This window comes from Galleria mellonella, unplaced genomic scaffold, assembly GCF_026898425.1.
Source record: "Galleria mellonella isolate WM207_F2 unplaced genomic scaffold, CSIRO_AGI_GalMel_v1 utg159, whole genome shotgun sequence".
NCBI classification, from domain to species: Eukaryota; Metazoa; Arthropoda; class Insecta; order Lepidoptera; family Pyralidae; genus Galleria; species Galleria mellonella.
Window position 1 is genome coordinate 334,289 of NW_026442004.1, and position 21,690 is coordinate 355,978.

Genomic DNA, 21,690 nt, shown 5'->3' on the forward strand with positions numbered 1-21,690 from the left:
AAACTTAGACTATATGTCCCTCGTCTGGACAGACCATTAATTTGAAATTATAATATTCTAAAACTACACAGTTAATCTCCACAGACCATATACCGAGTACAATAACAATTTCCAAGCTAAAATCCACGATAGCGAAATAGAACAATGTGCGATAACAAATGCGACTTTTTACGCATATTAAGTCTGATAAACGGTGGCGATAACCGACTATTGTTCGATTAATCGAATGATATCGATTGAAAATCGCACGATATCAAGATTGGGATTGATTGATTCTCTTGATTGAATATTTTGCACTCCTAATAAAATATCGGCCTAACTTAAAACTAGCAAAATTACGATTGCTGAAATCCCATTATGAAAAAATATTTTTTCTTAAGAAAATATTTTACATACAATAGTATTGCATAAGAAAAAAAAAAATTGTGATTCTTTATGATTTAATATCTAAGATGATCCTACAAATGTAAGATTTACGTGCTCTTTTTATAGTTCATTATTTTACTTAAATTTATATTTCTGATTTAAAACAAATGATGTTTTGTTCGAGTAATTATTATTTTTATAGAATTTTTGATATCTACTGTAGTATATAGAAGATCTTGCGCATTGAACGTTGTCTATAGGTATTTTTAGATAATAACAGGGTTATCGATGTACAATATACAATAAATAAATTGTACTCTCAAATGAATTCTCAGTTCTGTACATTGTAAACAAAAATTGTACGTATACCTATCTACTTCTTCGAAAAGAGGCACACAATCCCCTCTTATATCTTATCAATTACATTAGGTATGTGTATATAATATATTTATATACGTGTACAAAAACAAATAGAGAATGCAGAGACGGTCTTTACAAATAAAATAAGAGACAAATATTATGCATAAAGATCTTTTTTAGTGCATTATAGTTCATGCCACTAAGCTAGCTTTCTTCTATGATGATTATACATTATATACTGCGCCCCCGTAACCCACTGAACGACGTGAAAATCAACGCCAATATATCGCCATTAAAATCTACCTATAAAACATATTATGGCTGTTTTTATCGGTAATGCATCAATAAAAGGCGCAAGTGTAACCGAGCCGTATAAATTGGCAAACTAAACAATGATCGATGCAGTTTCGATCCACATTTGAACGTGGAATGTTTTTTCTTAGTATAACAAAATTCACGCTATTTATCACAGTTATGAGTAAACCACGCGCTAGCTAACACGTCTTTACTGTTTTAATTAAACAGCGACAGTGCCTCTCGTGTACCTAAATTAGTTCACATACGTGTCCCGAATATTGTCCAGACGTGTTTATTATAACATGTGTGAAAAAGCTGAGACCGCCTGTTACATGGGTGAGTGTTCATGTGTATCTGACTTTACTAATCCGTAACGCCTCGTCCTCACGTTACAGCCAATGCCATCTATCTCACCAAGGAATAACAACCGTAAGCCGATAGCAACAATGGTACTACCTTTTTGTATATGGAACGTGACACTACACACAAAAAGTTTCCACACGCACAACTGTGTTATATGAGGAAGTGTGCGTAGAAGAATACACGCACACAAGTGAATAGCTCGGCTGTAAACGGCAATTGAAAAGCTTCGGCCGTTCGCCGCGCGATGGCGTTATTCCATAGTTCATGCTAGCTCTCACGAAGTTTTTACATTTGTCGCCACTGTGCTACGGAGAACTTTTAAATTAGTTTTCTTATTAAAGATCGTATAGCTGTCTGAACTCATAATAGATCTAATTGGATTTATTAAAGTTACTCTACTATCGGGTCTTTGCAATTCTTAAATGAATTGGACCTTATTAGAAAACGTCAAATATACTTAACAATCATAGCTGCCTTTTAGTAACATCTAGTTTTAAGTTAGGTAAACTATTGAGTTATTGATAATACTTGTGTTAGGTAGATATCCTAACATAAACATTTAATTCGTTGTTTAAATTCTCTTTTCATTATGTTCTTTTATCATAGCTTTTACGTAAGTACAGTTTTTAATTAACACTAAACTTAAAACGGTTTTTTATATAATCAGAAATGTAATTAAAATTAGCTACCAGATGTTTTAATTTATTAGATATTCCATAATGTACCTCTGTAAGCCAGTTAAAATGTACATAAAATATCATTATTCTTTTTAAATATATGTTGTCATCTCTGCGTTATACCTCGCGACTTAGATGATGTTGCAGTAATAATTATTATTACCCGCATTCAATTATAATTGAATGCGGGTAGTTCTGTTTCTTATGATGCCGATTATGTTTCTCGATCATAAAAAATATTTTTACATAGCAATCTATCCATATCTATCTCTATCTATTTCTAACTATCATATATTTGTATTTATCCCATAACAAAATTGTAGGTGAGAAGAACACTCATTTATAATTTCTTTATGGGAGAAGAATGAAACTTTTAATATATAATAATTTAAGAAAAAAATTCATCAAAATTTATTTAACTGTTACTAATACTTTATGAGTTCTTACATAATGCTATAGGTAAGATGTTACATAAGTATTAATCATAAGTTAACTAATATAATTTTACTAAAATAATAACAGATATGCGAAAGTTTGTAGAGAAGTTTGAATGTTACTTATATAATCATACTTACACAATTGAATGGATTTGAATGAAATGTAGAAGGTATAAATATGAACCAAGTTTTAAATTAACATATAGGACGCTTTTATTCTAATTTAAACGGAATGTAAATATTATTTGTCTGTAATGCTAAATAGAAAAATTTATTGAATCTTGGCCCAGTAAAGGTTATACTTACATAGGTATCTATCTATAACATATAAAGTGTTTATATTAAAGTACATGATTAAGGCGTAGATGAAGATTCAAATCTCAATTCAATTCGAATTTATTCCAATCATATATTAGAATTCAATTTTTACTTTTTAATAATACTCTTATTTTTATAGACAAACCATTTTAACCTATTAATATCCGCCAAAAATTCTCTCTTTCTCATATCATTAAGAATGGTTCTAAGTTACCTGCACTGCCTTTATTTGAATGAGTTCGTTACTATAGAACCTTTTATTTTCATCCATTGTTGGTTCTTCTAACTATTATTATCAGTCGTTACACTGATAATACCTAATAAAAAATGATATTAATTACTGGAAAAACTTTTATAGTTAACTTCTATAGTGTCACGCTTGGTAAGTGGGGTTGGCAATCACAGTTAAGCTTTGGTGATATTTCAAGAGGGAGCTACTGTCCACCCCTTGACCATTAAGTTCCTTTAGTCGTCTCTTGCGACACCCACGGGAAAGGAAGGGGTGGCTCATTCTATACCGGGATCACACGGCTCTTCTAGTCTATTATTACTTTATCTTGTTTTGATTCATTTGCGGATCTCCCAATTTGTATTTCTATCGTGCAATGAAATACATACCTAATATACATACCCATTGTAAACTCGGTTAATTTGTAGAGATGTTGGTACTGCACCAATGTAGGGGAAAAACGGGAAAAACGTATTTGCATAATGCTATTTCCCCGACGAAATGCCAAGCTTGCAGTATTCGAGGTTATGATATAACCGCATACCTACTCAGCGCCCACTGAGCTGGGTACGGCCACTAAAACATTTTACTTAACCCAGGCTAATTTCTACATCGTTGGACCGTTGCCAAACTTTAATGATATTTATGACCAACTAGCTATTATCCGTGACTTCCCTTGGGTACAGTTATATGTTATTCCATATGAACATACTGATAATCCGAGCTAAAAAGTACAAGTAAGTAAAGTACAAGTCCTTCTACAGGTCCAGTACTAAGTATATAATAAATTTTATGAGACTTGGTTGAGCAGTTAAGACTTCAAACGGTAATAGATTAACTCATTTTCACATTTATAAAATATATAACAGCAAGTACTAAAGTAGTCTACAAGTTCTCTTGCGTACAGTTGTTATCTCATAGGAATATATTTATAAACAGGACAAGCCTATACCTATTTTTAGTATTGTATATAACAAATTTAATGATAAGTGATCGAGCACACACAAAATTTTCTTTCATATTTTACTAATACCTATTCCTAAAGTTGGCATACTTTCAAAATAGACATAAGTTTATTTAGATTGATTTTTCTGTTATCCATAGGCCTTCTCCATCATGCAGACCGTGTGCCTGATTGCTAAGACATCGATAAAAAAAACTAACTTTATTGCAATAATTTTTTTTTCAGTATTATTTCGATAAAAAGTATTGCCAAGTGTGTTTACTACTTCTGGTAAATATGGTCCTAAAGAACTTATACCTGTAACAGTAAGCATTATTTACTATATCCCATGGAAATATCTTGTTTTGTTTTACGCGTATGTTATTAGTTATACATGTTACAATGTCCGTTTTTTATTGTAATAGTTACAATTTATTTGATTTAGCTAATAACGAGTATTGATTTCGGCGGGGAAAAGCAAACAATTTATAAATTCAGCGAGCGTAGTGTAGGTATCCATCAGATAGCGATGTGTATCTTGAGTTTCACGTGACGACTTTGAGACTCGTCTCTCGTAAATAGGTAGGTATTGGTAAATATAGGTATGAGAGGTATCTAGTAAATATATATTGATTATCTATATGATATTAATAAAATACTGTACTCAATTTCACTATTTTGATTATAAAGTTTTTTTTTTTACTATGTACACATATCTCTGGTAACAAAATATCATCTTTAGATATATTTACAAAAATTTCAAGATTCTGTTGGAGTTTTAATACTAGCTGTGTTTAAACTTCAGTGTCAAGTTTTTAGAACAATGTATTATTTTTAATTGTATTATTTTGTTCTATGTCAGATTTTCATAAAACGTGTCTTGTATCTTTTGACTAAACTTATTAGGTATTTTATGTCTCAAATACATATATATTTTATTACTGTATCCTGCTAATTACAATAGATTCAACATGCTAACAGAAATATCATAAAATCATAGAAGATCATTAATTATAAAATTATTATCAATTATTATAAAATTATAATAAAAAATGAAGAAGAATAAGTTACCTATCGTATATATTTTTTGTTTTTAGGACCCAAATTATATAATAATAACAGCAGGCAGTATATCCAAGACATTGTAAATAAAATTTTAATCAGTATGCGAGTATGAAAAAATATATAAAGTGCTTATAAATGTAGAGAAACAGAGAGGAGAACAGGAGTTTGAGTTGAAGCTGTAAACTGTACTGAGTCTACTGAGTACAGTTTACAACTTTACACACTACTATACTAATCTACTGAGTAGTACTTCTATGTAGAGAATATTTTAGCGTAACATTAGGTCCATATTATAATGTTTTCAAAATAATGTGATAGATATTATAAGCTACAATTATTTTTATTTTTTTTAAGTTTTGGCAAAACTAAAAAATATTATGAACTTATACAAATTATATTATAGGCTTACGTCACACAAATTAAATAGATCCACATAATTGAATAAGTTGCCCAAAGTTTAGCTGTCTCATCGTACCCGTAAGATTAACAAAACTCATCTTTTTTACATCCCACTTTAAAGGAACTCTAGGAAATTTAGTAAGTTGAAGTTTTGCGACGAACCGGGGTAAAGTGGCGATAGAGAGTGAAGTCACCTCCCCGTCCCCCGCTCCTGAGTCCGCATCCGCGCCCGGGGCCCCTCTCATCTAACTTGTTCCATTACAGGGCTCTTCCATTCGTTCCAATTTGAAATTTGAGGCTGATGGCACATCTACGGCACCGCAGCTTTGGTAAGCTTGCTCGAGATTGAGCGTCTCCAAACAATAAAACAGATTGGCCTGTAGGCGCATATTACCTACACTTATATCGATGTCTGGGAGCGTATTTCTAATCTCAATTAGAGTTGCTTGTTAAGTTGAGGCTTAAAATAGTATATTATACTACTTTCTACAGTGTTATAAATGTGAAAGTTTGTAAAGATTGTATAGATGACGTTGATTGTTGATATATAGTGTAAATTTTTTATATTTAGATATTTGGGTGGTCGTTGTTCAGTTATGTTTAAAAGACTGAAATATGAACTAATTGATATTTTTTTATATTCATATTAAATTTGAGCACGTTTGATATAGGTATCACGAAAAAATATACATAGATAATAATAGATTTTGTTCTACGAGAAATCTACTAAAAATAATTATTTTGATTTAAAAGTTAAACTATTGAATCGATTTTGATATAAATTTTATGGAACTGATATAAAAGTATCTATAATTTCAGATAAAAAGAATTTTCTAAATTGGTCTATAAATGATCGAGTTTTAATATAACAAACAAAAAATACAACAGAATGAAGAACCTCCTCCTTTTTTTAAATTCTGTTGAAAAAAGGTATAATTTTATTGAATCTCACGACTCTTTTAAACACTCAAATACAGTTTGGAAACGCAAAGTTCGAATCTCATAATCTAAATTTCTTAATTATACAATTTTTAATAATATTCATTTACGTTGTGCATCGGAGAGTACGTAAAGCCATCGACCTGTAAGTCACGTCAGATTCTTTATAATAGAGGGCGCTGTACTCATCTCTAGTGATATCTAATAGCCATATCTAATGGTACAATCTCTACATTAAATGCTATGCTTTACTCACATTTTTTATTAATATTGTTGAAAACTAGTTTGTATCAACTTACTTTAAGTTGAGTGAAAAGTGAAATCTAAATTAACTACCTTAAAAATGTCCAAAACAGTAGACGGGTAAACTATATTATTATCTCACGTGGCGAGGTGTTTATTTGACCTCAAACGATACATTTTTATTGGCAATCCATTGTACATCACGTTTTACAACCGATTAGGGGTCCATAACACTGAGGGTATATTAAGTTTTATTACCTACTTATGTCTTCATCGTGAACTCCGATCTGTAAACATGTCTTATTTTACTGCTAAATTGTTTATTTCACAAGAAAAATTTAAATAACTAGATAGGTATTTCGTATTTACTTTAAGATAGAAAAGGGACCTAATTAGATACATACATAGATATATACGTATATATTTGTATAAGAGATATCTTCACCAATTGTTAGCCAATTTTGATGTTTTCTTTTAACGTGAATACTACATTTACTTTGATAACTATTAAATACAATTTTATCAATTTAGAATATTTCTAATTATAGAATACGTAAGTACAGACGTACTTACTTATTTTCTTCTTTGATAATTTTCTTGATTTAATGATTATTTTTGATAATGGAGATTATAATTATGCATGACTCTAGACACTAATTAGACATAGTAACTATACGAGCTACTTTAGAACTTTATCAAATGAAATAATTTATTTTGCAAAAACATAAGTGGATAAATTACATAGGTGTTTTTAGATAGAACAAAGTTTTTCTTTTCATGGCATGCAATTTTTTTAAATATATATATATATATATACATTGTATAATACTAATACTAACAAACCTACATTACTTTAAATTTTTCATTATTAAAAAAATACGTTCAGTCGTTAAAGTGTTTATGAGTAGCAAACATGCACACATCTTTAAAAACTTTTACATTTATAATATTAATTTGATTTAAGTCAAAACTACTTTAAAATGTCGTTCTTGGTGGTCCATCTAAAGATACCTTCGTTGAACTATCAATTTCATATTTAAATTTTAGAGATAAATTTACGGAATAGCTCGTAGAATCGATTCCAATATATATTACGTTTAGATGTACATCATCATCATGATAAGATCCATATGATATGCAACTATAATATAATTATGTATATGTTCTAAAAAAATACATCTAGAGATGTTTCTAGAAGTCAAACATGAACATTGATAGTCAACCAATTCATATCTTATTAAAATTGCATAGAATTTCTCTTCGATACGATTATTAATATTCTATCTATACTTACCAACTTCTTTCTATATTAAGTATTCTCTATCGATGGTGGTACAAAAATAATCCCTTCCAGTTGCAAGGCACGTCCGTACGTTATTTTAGTCGGACCAATTCCGTCCCGCTTGCTGTTCAAATCTGAAATCGTTCCGAATACAAAGAGAAATAGAGCTGCATATTCGATTTGGAGTGTTTTAAATTGGATTCCTGCATTACAATTGTAATCTTTTGTAAGGAACAATAAAGAAAATGTATTAAGTGCTACTATCAGGAAGAATAAGATTAAATCGATTACTAAAACGTTTAATTATTCTTTTATTAATAAATTGATTTTCGCATAAACAATAGTCGTCATGTGATCCCGGCATAGAATGGGTAGCCCCTTTTCATTCCCGTGGGTGTCGTAAGAGGTGACTAAAGGAATTTAATGTTCGGGCAGCGTCGTCTCTCTTTAAACATCATTAAAGCTTAACTGCGGTTGCTGGGTGGGAAGGGTTTGTTAGTAATAGCGACTAATAATTGCTAGCAATATACCCAATCAGGTCGACCTCCCCGTGGTCCCCCCTGGAAACCATCGTGCTGAATTCCAAGTATATTCATCACGATGGGCTAACTGACCTGCTTTTTTATTCTCATCTATCATCTCTCACTGGTAGCCGCCAGCGTATACCGTTAGCTCAGGCGCGGTAACCATTCCATTATCATCCATTAAAAAAAACTGCGGTTGCCAACCCGCCTACCAAGCGTGGCAAATACTGACAAACCCCCTGATGGAGAAGTCTTTATTCAACAGTGGGCAGTTAACGGCAGATATGATGATAATGAATAGTCTTAATTATTAATGTTTATTTTATGTATTTGAATTATGCAACAAATTTAATATATTTTAAACAATAAAGTAAATAATATATATTTTATAAAATTTACTTGACAATAAATTATTATTCATGTTGACATGTGAATATCGTGTTTTTATCGTGCACTCGTGTTTTCGATAATTAAAAAATATACTTTGCCACGCAATTTGTGACAATCCTAATTGATAATATTTACGTATATAAACATAGAAAAAATGTAATTACTTAAGTAGGTACTGTGGGCGGTTATCTGCGTATGAACTTTACTCCTGAAAGGCACAAAAGAAGAAAACAACACTTTTATATTAATAGGTATACGTAATTTCCACAATCGTGTACACTTTATAGATTAATCATGGGTTTCAAGCTAATAGCGCTTAACGATAGAGATTCTCACAGTATGCCTCGATCAATCTTCCTCAGTTCATGACAGTACTAGAGCATTGGATAATGGACTGTTGTGTGTGACCGTTTTAATAAGATCCGTCTATCGTTTTGTTAACTTGTATATTTTTTTTATGAATCTTAGAATGTCAAACAGGCTAACAAACTACTTGATGGAAATCACTTTATAGACATAATTAGTACCATGTAAGTAACAATATGTACTGTGTCGTTCATTGCACCGTTCATGCGTTCCTGAGAATACATTTGGTATGTTTCTGTACCCTATAATTTCATTGCTATATGTTTACCCTTCAAACCGAAACATAGCCATGTAGGAGATAGAGGTACCCAAACAAACGACATTTGTACATCTTCCTATATAAACATAAATATAATCTGTATTAACAATGAACAACACTGGATAGCTGAGAGAGAGAGAGAGAGAGAGGTATAATTTGTTTCTATAGAAGTTATTTGTTTGTTTACATTTGACAATGTAGACAAACAAATAACAAAAGACGATCTACTAATATTTAATAGTATTTTAGTACAAATAAAGAATGATCAACTGATTGAATATTTCGATTTAATAGTCACTTAATTTAGACAGTCTTTTTGTAATAATTACAACAAAATTTTGTTAAGTACTTATTTAGTTTTTATTAAGTTCTTTTGAAATAGACTATATGTTTATAATGTGCTCAGTAGGTACTTAAGGTACTGATACAATCTATTCGTATATGTACAAAAGTATGCGACAAATTGATACAAGTATAGTATCTAATACAAGTTGACATAACTTATCTACACAACGCAAGAACAAGAAAAACACTTCATCCAATATTAAGTTCGGTGCGAAACAACACGTGTTTTGGCGCTCGACACGACAGAGTTTCCTGGCAAATATACCTACATACATACCTACAAGCGGGGTGTATATCGAACGCAATATCAGCCAATATGTGAATACAGAGGCGCCCAATTTGGGGAACGCGTCTCAGTGACTTGAAGTTGTTTGTATTGTTACTATATAAGGTGTATTTATCTTCTAGCAATGCCTGCATCTTCGTTTACATGTACTGTAACAGTATAATAATAATAACCTTTATTGCAATACATTTCCTTAAACAATTATAGTTTTATACACTTATTGATAAAAAAAAATGAAACGGAAAATAGTTAATACTAATCAATAAATTGCTTTGGAAAAAATGCTCTTTTAAAGAGTAATTTTTATTTTTTTATAGCCATCCTGTTGATCCTCTATATGCTTTATATACCTACTGTGAAAATTTCATCGCACTCAGTCAACTTTAATACACAAAAAGACAAACCGATATTTTGTGTATTTTATAAATATATTCAAAACTATTCTTACTAATATAAATGTGAACTTGAGTTTATTAGTTTTTTTTTTGTTTATCATCTTATAGCGCCTTAACGGCTTAGTCACTATGAAATTTTGAATACTTTTACTATATGAAATAGGAAGGATATAGGCTAGGAACTTTTTATTCCGGTCGATATAGAAATCCGATTACGTGGACGAAGTCCCGAGTAAATGCTAGTGGTATATAAATATAAAGTACATTTATAAAAATATTTATTATAAAGCACAATTTTAACTTCTTTAATATATTGTTTTGTCATGTAATAAAGATTACATCTTGTATACATTTATAGGCGCCACTCATATACTATAATGTTTATAAAATGATAAAAATTAAGTAGGGATGATAAGAGTAGTTGTTTTTGTATCTAATCATGCACGATTGAAATAAAAAAAAAAGTGTTTCCAAGAAATCATAATAACAAGTTCAATAAGTTTAACTTAAGTATATCTAGATTTTTTATATTATTTGATGTTTCAACACAGCTATTACAGAAGTTACCTTATAAAATGAAATTAATATGCAAATAAATGTGCAAAATATAATAATATGCAAACAGAAAAATTTAGGCAGGTACGTACATAAATAATGTACTTAATGGTACAATTATTTTAGCTTCTAATATGTGTATACGTTATAACTTACTTAGAACATGTAAGATATAAGTTACATAGGTAGTTACTTAGTCAATTTGGCCCAATTCCAGTAACGACCTGTCTTCAAGTTTTGACCTACTTTATTAAGTTAGTAACATAAGTCAATAAGAAATAATAGTTAACGACGCAAAAGCAAATTACCTATCTTATTGAGTCTCCATTATCTCGTTTATATTTTCGAAGGTAATGTCATAAATTAATATAATTGACTAAAACAATTGCGCGTATAAGATAAACAAAACACTATATCTTTACTTATTTTTATTTCGCACTAAATTTATTAGGTGTCATAATTAAGAATGAGAAAAATTAAAACAAAAATTAATGAAGTTAAATTATGTAGTTGAATCATCTTGGTTATATAACAATTAAAAAAAATACATAACTCCTTATTTTTATGTATTACGAAAATATATTGACCTACTTTACGGAAAGTGGTAACCGTTATATTCTAAATATTATAATGAGTTTTTATAGTATTTATCATGTTATCTATATTGAAAGGAATTATAAGGATCGGCCCCCAGCCATAGTCTGGGTATGGCCATTTTTTGTGGTTTTCTGCCATTGGATTTTTTTGTTGGTATATAAGATTTAATCTATACTTATAATAAATCTGTAGAGAGGTCAATTCTGTACATGAAATATATTTCCAAAATAACTATCAGGAGGTGATTAGTGATCGATACTGATGCTAAAAAGGCAATCAGTAAAATTTTTGTCTGTCTGTCTGTCTGTTCGTATGTTCGTTATAGAAACAAAAACTACTCGACGGATTTTAACGAAACTTGTTACAATTATTTTTCATACTCCTGGGCAGGTTATAGTATACTTTTCATCCCGCTATGATCAATAAGAGCAGAGCAGTGAAGGGAAATGTTAAAAATGTCCACCCGTGCGACGCCGGGACGAGCCGCTAGTTAAATAATAAATGTAATATTATTACATATATACATCATAGTAAATTTACGAAGATACAAGCTATAAACTGTGGCTTTACTCGCGTGAATTAAAGTACAAATTGTCCTATATGTTTATTCATGATCTACTTTTATTTGCACACAAAATTTTATTGAAACTCGTATTTAATTTATGTTCAAGTGTGACTGAGTAACCAAGATCCATAGATTTAAACATTCATACACCGTCACTAACTTTCACATTTATATTATTAAGTGGGATATTTCCATTGAGTGTATATTTTAACATTTAAAATGTAGGGCGATAAAATATGAGTATTTCTAATTTAGCAAAATGTCTAACCGAACCACCCAGCATGCGTCAAACGCGTCCGTGCCAAGTCTCAATGGTATGTCGCATTGCATGAGACTATATCAATAAATTTCTTAATTTAATTAAACCAATTCGCTTCACGAGGGTAATGGTTGGAGGGAAACGCGCTAAAAGTGCATAAACAAGATTTGGTCGTCTACAATGTTGCCCACGGTCTTCTGGCTGGTGCATTTGTGTCAGTTTAGAACTTTATATCAATTGGTGTTGACCGCTGATTCGTGGTACGACGACGAACAACGGATGTCGTTTCATACTAACTTATAAATATAATCAGCACTAACATCTTATTTTAATTAATACAGTATTGCATAAGTACTTGCATTCCAAAATATTTTATATGTATTTTTATTAATACCTGTATTATTTTGAAATAAAAATCTTTTAAGGGAACGGTCTTGTTTGTAGATATTACTAAACGGGACGATTTTATTGATTGACGATATTAATGTAATATTAATTTGTTAATTCTACTCATCATCGTATTAATCTTCTTTTTGATATGAAATATTTACCATTTCTACTACAAAAATCTAAATAATAAGTCCATCAGTGCGTGTTTGATTTTGTTTCGTCATACAATCCATTAGTTTCGCTGTAGCTTGCAATCTCTCCTGATAAAACAACGATATTAGCCTACTTCTTAGTACTCTGTTTTTAGTTCAGATATTGCGTCTAAACTTATTTCTATCAAAATAATGTGTTTGAAAGTTATTTTACAGTAATTGCATATACTTTAATACAAAATAACTTTGGACTACTTATAGAATATACCTACCTATTTACTTAGGAGTTAGAATTTATATAACTTAAATACCTTAGAATTTTACAAAATATTAATTAGCATTAATTACACCTTGGTAAAAATATTTATTTTATTCTAATATTAATATAAAGTAATTATTTATTAACTAAAATATATTCTACTTACTCATCGTCATTTTAATATTCATAAAAAATACTAGTAGAAGAATATATTTTCTGCACGGGTTCTCGTAAAAAATAGTTTCAAAATAATATTCCAAAAGGATGAATTCAGTAGCTACGCTCCAGAGGTCCATGCAAAATATATATCCAGACGGTTGGTTCGTGAAAATTGTATCAAGGGGGGATAGTATCGCCCTGTTGCCCGTTTGATATTTTTGCTATATTTGTAAGTAAACAACCCTACCTTCGTAAGGTAAGAAGGGTTGTTGTTTGGTAACTTCAAATGAAATTTGTATCTAGCTACTTGTGCTTGTATATATCTACTTGTATAAATGGCTGAATACAAAATTGCATATAAAGTTTCAACCGGTGCTTTTTCTTTAGATCAATATTCTTATTAATAAAATCTTTGAAATGAGATTGTATGTTTATTCGTTTGTTTGTTAATTCTTGGTACTTTATTAATCCAACTAATCATCATATTTTTATACGTACAGTATTTGTAATTCATAATAGGTTATAGGGTTCTTTTAGTAATATAGGTAGGCTAATTTTAGTAATATATACATACGGTTAGTATTATATGTTTAGAAAATAATTAAATTTAAACCCTGCTGTCATAGTATACAATACAATACAGGTTAATTTCTTTTTTAACAAATAAAATTTATAATATGGTACTGACTTAAAAAACTGGGATATTTTATTGCGACTGTACTTTTTGAGTATGTAAATTACGCGGTCTTTACGGTAAATATATACCTAATTCTAAAGAATTTTTTACTCTTTCTCCTTCTCAAATGAAAAAATTTCTTTTGAGAAGGAGAAAGAGTAAAAAATTCTTTGATCTTTTACTTATTGAAATTGAACTTCGCGTGAGTTTATGTAGTAACACCTAGACAAAAATGGCTCTTGTCGTGTTTTTTGGCCAAAACAATATTTTATCTCATGTTCATAGGAGTAAGACACGCCATTCCTCCAGTTTATTTTTGGTGTAGACGTACCCTTCATGTTTGTCTATCTTCATACATTATTTAGGTGGTTTGGTGTTGGGAAAAAACAGGTCGCTTGCTGTCACCCCCTATAGCCTTATCGTTATTAGAATAAAGTTCAGATTCAACAATGAGTGTTCATTTCAAAGTAGAATTAACAGATAACCTTGTATTAGATCGTATTTGTCGAAGATTTCTTAAACTCTAGGCTGACTCAGGCCTGTATGTAATTAAATAATAAACCTATTTCGTCACGAGGAATAAATGTAATATAATGTAATGTAATATATTCTACGTTTTAATATATCTACCTGATCGTCATGATTATATAATTAAGGCATTTAGTAATAATCATAATTTTGATATATATATATATATATATACAATAATTAATTTAAAAAAATGTCACTGTTAATAAATGTCATTAATACATTTTATTTAAACACTTTTAACTGTTTATATGTGATTGTGTATTTTACTTTTACATTACTGTAACAGGTCTCTTTAATTGTTTGAGTAGTTACAGGTAAAACATTAAACTATAGTTAAACTTGGTTTTAGTTGAACTCGGCCCTAACTAAGGGCGAAATTTTAACGAATAGTTGGCAACTAAAAACTCTCATTTTATAGGCAGACGTTCCGGTCCAAGAACTTGGCATACGAAAGGCGGGATGTCAGTATACGCGATCATTAAAATTTGCTAAGAGTAAATTACTTAATAATAGGTATTTCTATCACATGTCTGACACTCATATTTGCTTAGTTCGGGACTAAACTCTACTGTATAATATGTCTCGAAGTCATCATCATCATATCAGCCTTTAACTGTCCACTGCTGAACATAAGCCTCCCCTTGGAGGGTTTTGCCAGTAGTTGCCACGGTTGGCAGGTGGGTTGGCAACAGCAGTCAGGCTTTAGAAATGTTTTAAGAAGAACGCTGCTGCCCATCTCTCGCCCTCCCTTTGTCGGCTGTCTTAAAGTATTTATATTTATTCAACTAGGTTTAACATCTGAACTTTCTATTTATCAGTGTATGAAATATCGGCATCACTACTTTCTAGTAGAAAGACCGGCAGCTAGTATACATTATGAGAATTAAAAAGAAATATTTTCTGCTAAAAAATAGTAATGGCTTCTAAGTATATAATTTCACTAACTTATACCATGGTTTACAGGTAAGTACAGATTAGAATAAAATGATAAATATATATAATAAAACATGTTTTTAGAAATTTCATCATCATCATCGTATCAGCCATCAACTGTCCGCTACTGATCATAGGCCTCCCTTTTGGGGCGTTTTTCCAGTAGCTGCTATGCGTGACAGGCTAATTTGCAACCGCAATGAGGCTTTGGTGATGTTTTAAAGGGGATGTTGCTGCCTATCCCTCAATCATTAAGTTCCCTTAGTCGCTTTTTATTACACCCACGGGAAAGAAAGGGGTGGCCCATTCTATGCCGGGACAACATGACTATTTTTAATAATTTAAATTGGTAACATTAATATTATGGTAAATATTTCAGTAACTAAATAGGTCTATTACATAAAAAATGTATTTTTTTAAGCACTTGTTACCTTAATTCCAGTAACCGTATTTATTCAAAAGGAGCAATAAACAAGCAAAAAAAAAAAAAAACAAACAAATGATAGATATTGTAAACAACCAATTGTTAGATATTTTTTTTTCATTCCATGACTACCTGGCTTATACAATTAAGTAGCAAATATTGCTTTATATTAATATCGAAAAAGTGAAATCTAAAAGGTAGGTGGTTTTGTAGAAAGGGAAAGTTGAACAATGCTTTTGTGAATGTAAAAAAGTGTCGGTAGCTCAGAAGCTTGCAATACAATGGAACCATAAAACACTTAAAAAGATGACAAAACGTATGGTTCACTTCTTAGAAATGTGATTCATATTAAAACAAAACTTTATTTATTAAATTAAAGCAATGAATTGTGATTAGATGACTTGTTTATCTTCCACTTTTATGATATTTTGGATTTCTCATATAAATTAAAAACCTTTACAAAACTAAATACTTTTGTTTACTTTTGTTTCATAAGAATTTGAACTCAATCTTCACATAATTATTATCGGACAATTCTTAAAACACAATGCTTAAAATAGTAGTACAGAATTAGTACAAATTTTACATAATACACATAAATGTAGTCTAATTAAGCTTTTAGTGGTAGTGTACCACTAGGTTTTCTAAAAAATACGAATCCAAAAAATATATAAATTAAAAATGAAAACTCCCATTAATTTAAAAAAACAAAATTAAGCAGTTCAGTTTTTAAGTTAGGCTTAGCCTGTTTGTTCGTTTCTTTATTAGTTGAAAATTCCAAAAAGGTTGCAAATAATTTCAATATTATCATATACTCGTATAGTCCGCTAAAAGTGACACCACAAAATGTTAGTTTAGCGTAACGTTGCAGTCAAACTTGTTAGTAGACCGCATGATGTACTTACCTACACCCGACGACAATAATTACCTTCTCCGTTTACAAAATGGAAACTTTATTTCAAAAACATGTTGATGACAGAAGATACACAGAAAAAACAGTTAAATAAAAACAGGTTTACACCTGCAATTTGGAACTTAAATTTGTGCTTAGTACACCAATAAAGGATATAACTCAAATAAAACTTTATTTTAATAATATACTTTAATTAACAATGTTTAAAAATTCAAATAGTCAACGGCTTTGCCTGCATGAATTAGAATCAAAGATATCCCATATTTCAATCCACGATATTACGAGTATATTCTATGTAACAAATTTAATGCATATCTATTTAGTTATTTAAATGTAATACATAATGTTGTTATAAATATTTAAACATTTCTAACATTTATTAGAATATTACTATACAGTACCTGTTAATACCTGTTAAATAGGATACTTATAGATATTATCACATTTTATTAGTATAGAAGGATTAAGGTATTTTTACCAATCTACTTAAAGTTATGAAACTTAACAGCTTGTTGTATGTATAGATAGATATAGTCAGATTTGCATAGAACTTCAGTTTAGTTGATTTTTCTGCTGCATCAATATCTTATTTATTATTAACATCAATAAATACGAGGTTTGTCCGGAAAGTACGTATAAAAGTTTTTTAAAAATTTTATTTTACAATTATTCAGGTAAATCAATTTTATCCCCTTCAAAGTACTCCCCCTGTGACATAATGCACTTGTGCCAACGCCGTTTCCACTGTGAGAAGGCTCCTTGAAAGTCCTCTGGTTGTAGGTTTCTCAGCTGCCCCGTCGTAGCTTTTTTTATCTCATTTATGTCCCCCAAATGCCGCCCCCGAAGTACCAATTTGGTTTTTGGGAACAAGAAGAAGTCACACGGGGCCAAATCCGGCGAATAGGGGGTGTTCGGTCACCGTAATGGAATTTTTACTCAAAAACTCACGGACAACAAGAGAGGTGTGGGCAGGGGCATTGTCGTGGTGAAGAATCCAACGCCCCTCTCGCGCCAATTCTGGACGAACTCGTGCCACACGAGCTTTGAGGCGTCTGAGCACATCGACGTAGAATTTTCCATCAACTGTCTGGCCTATTCTTGATGGACAATCCCCCGAACATCGAAAAAAACAATCAACATTGTCTTGACATTTGAGCGGGATTTTCTTGATTTTTTTGTTCGTGGTTCCCCGGATGTCTTCCACTCTTTGCTTTCACGGCCATTCTTGCCGAGTTTCGAGAGAAACTTGATTACGACGCGCTGCTCTTCAACGGAAGCGGGCTCCATGCCGACGGGGTTTCGTTAAGAGGTAACTTCACAGATGGCGTGACAAGCCAGTTCGCACCACACGGCGGTCAGACCAGAACTGAAGCATTGTTAGGGACATAAGGAAGGGGTCCTGCGCTTACCTGGCCTCCCCACTCCTCTTTCTCGCATTCCAGAACACTTTTATACGAACTTTCCGGACAGACCTCGTATTCTCAGTTCATTGAACGTTTGACAACAAAGTAGCAGTATAAATACGATAAGCAGTGTATACATATTCCAAACTATTCTCATTGCAACAATAAAAATACTATGCATTCACAAGAGCATTTCAGTTAGAGAATTTCAATTGGGCATTCCATTTCATTCTGAGACACTGAAAGCTTAGTCGAACAGAGTTATTCGGGGCGTCGCGTTGTCTGTCACATTATGTAAATGAATCTTTTAATCTTCTCAAAGACAATACAAGTTGGACGCGCCTAATAGGCTCCAGAACTAGATGCAAGTCACGAATGAACCCAATATCGGAATGTAGATTACAGAAACATGTAAATACAGGCCCTGGGACCCAGGCGACTGTCTCTGTATGGCCGACACATCTCGCCTCTGAAACAAAGAGATTGATTTCATTAACATATTTAATATTTCAATTTGTATTCCTAGCTGTATTGTTTTTGGTAGTTTCACTTGCTTTCTTTCTCATAGTTATTCGATGTTGGTGTTTTATATAATCTTTATAACGATTTTATTTGGATGCTACCAGAGATATTTGTATTGAACGGCTTTAATATTTTAAGATATTACTTATGATTGTACTTATTACTTACTATTGTATAAATAATTGCGTATTATTTAAGCACCAGACAACCATTAATGTTTTTGTTAATAATTTAAATTATTATATTTTTTAAGCAACTTAAATGGCAATCAAGCTGATGGCCCACCTGATGAAGTTTACAATTAAAATCATTATTATAATTTATTAATATCACTACAGTTACCAAAATATATAAACATAAGTATAGTCGTCTTGTTCCACTTCTGTTTCTGCCACTTATTTACCTTGTAGTTATATGACCATATTTAGAAACTTAGTTATAATTACCCTTGTTTTATTTTAAAGGATCTGTTGTAGTGAACATTATGAAACAAACCGGGCGTGAAGATAATTCCATATATTATACTAGAATGTATCCTATAAAATTAAATCTAAATTAGGCATTTAATGAGTCTTGGAGCTGTATCCTAAAAAGACAAATAACATGAGGTGTTTACTAGGGCTTTCCTTAATAAAGTACAGTGATGTCAACTTACGTCCATTCCTATGCTAATTTAACAACTCTTGCTCTTGTAAATTACAATATTTTCGAGTTACCAAAAGAGAGGGCGTGATTACGAGATTTTTCACCCCTGTTTGCATTAATTATCTTGTTTACTTACAAATGTTGCTAATAATGTTTTCACGTAATAAAAGAACGGAGTTATGTATAAGGGAATTACTATAAAATATAATTGCTATCTAAACTTTAATATTAGGTGTAACTGTGTTAATATACATCTCCTTATATAGTTTACATAAATGATAACATTATTAGAAGGCAACTAGTCACAATAAAAAGCTTTAAAAGTCAGCTTAGTTAGAGCATAAAGTATTATTCACACTGTTCCAGGTCAGAGTCTGTTATATTATACGTGATAAGTAACCTGTCAGCCATAGTTATATGTGTTCATAAATATTAGGAAAGTTCGGTATCAGTGTACTTCCACGTCTGAGTATGCACACGTCACGATGTTTAATAAATGTTGCAAAAGTAATATAGAAACTTGTAAAACTAATATAAATATTAGTCTGTAAGATATTTGTTTGATACATATGTTTTAGAAGTTGTTTTATATAGATATATGGATATAATAAATATGACAGAATATTATTCCGGTAGTGTTAATAATTTAATAGTATTTACGGTATATACAATTCTACATATTCTGCAATTGATAATGATATGGGCGTACGATCGATAGTCGTATGAAATGAAAATATATAATATACACATTGTGTACAAGCAATTTTTTACACTCCAGATAAATGTCTGAGGCTCGAAGTGAATGCGGAGCTGTGTGAATAGCGCATAAATATTAAATTTAATTTACTAATTTTAGATACCTATTAAATTGACACACCCGTTAAATAATAAATGTTCATTCATACAAATGAATAAGCGCTAATATCGTAAAATTAATGTACCTAAAATTTACTACTTAGTTCAAAACAGTAACTATGTATTAGTTACACATTTTTATTGATGTTGATATATATCACATGCTATCAAACATTAATAAAAATGCCAATAAAAAGATAGTTAACACCTAATAATAAATACTATTAACATAAATTTATGATTTCATTTGTACAATTATAGTCTATTTTTATGTATACAACCTACCATGTTATAATATTCTGCGATGTTCATTGTTATAAACATTGATATTACGAGTACACATATAAAATAATATCAGTGAATATTTTTAAATTTAATATCTAACTATAATTATATTTTAATATTTAAAACATACCGGCTTTGATAATACACGGTTGTGCAAAACGGACGCAGATTAAGGAAACACGACGATCGCATAATACTGACCACCTCATCGGTCATAGATTAATAACATTTTGACTAATTGTTTTATATTAATTATTTATATTTATTTCTGTTTACCTACATTTTTTTGACAATAATATAATGTTCAGTAGGATATTATTAATATAATATCTTACTCATAGGTATTATAATTCTTTCAATTTCATTTCAGACATTCTATTGTCGGACTTGAGTTGCCTGTCTGAACATTGCCACTAAGGGCGGACCTGTGAAATTAGAAGGGAAAATAGGACGAGATAATTGCGACTCCCCCGCTCCCTTCTTACCCGCGCACTCCCTCTTTACCGACTTTAATCTGTTTAAACTTTTATTTACTTACGCTAAATTGAAGCGATTAGCTGCCGTGCCTCTCCGGGATGAGCTTTGTTTCAGGGTTATTTCGAAATAAGTTTCTTATTAACAAACCTACCTATCTTTCAATAGGTAATTACGTAAGTAATGAATACTTACATTTGTAATATAATACTTATTACTTAATCTGAAAAAAAGGATAAATGGATGTATAATTATAGTGCCAAGCAACAGGACAGTCTATTCAACAGTTCTTATAAAGTGAGTCTTCTTTTGAACTCGAATCTTTTTGAATTGAGTTCGGGATCTGGATTTAAAAGCAGGTGACAGGTGAAATGACATGATTTGTTATTATCCCCAGTATTCAGTATTAATTAGTTAGTATTATCCAGATGTTAATTGTTACATCTTTTTTTGTTATTATTCCTAAAATTGTGTATTTTACTTCAATCTTAGGTAGTAGATTATACCTAGATGTATATTATAATACACTTGATAAATATATAAATATATTGGTTATGATTCTCTAACCTTGAGTCTTTATTCTTATACAATAATCTATTTGTACTATTGA

General features: G+C 30.8%; 1 protein-coding gene across 1 annotated transcript in view; it reads left to right on the forward strand.

Moving 5' to 3' along the window:
• Positions 1–21,690, forward strand: part of LOC128200163 (uncharacterized) — a 190,693-nt gene that overhangs the window by 83,506 nt on the left and 85,497 nt on the right. The window lies entirely within an intron of this gene.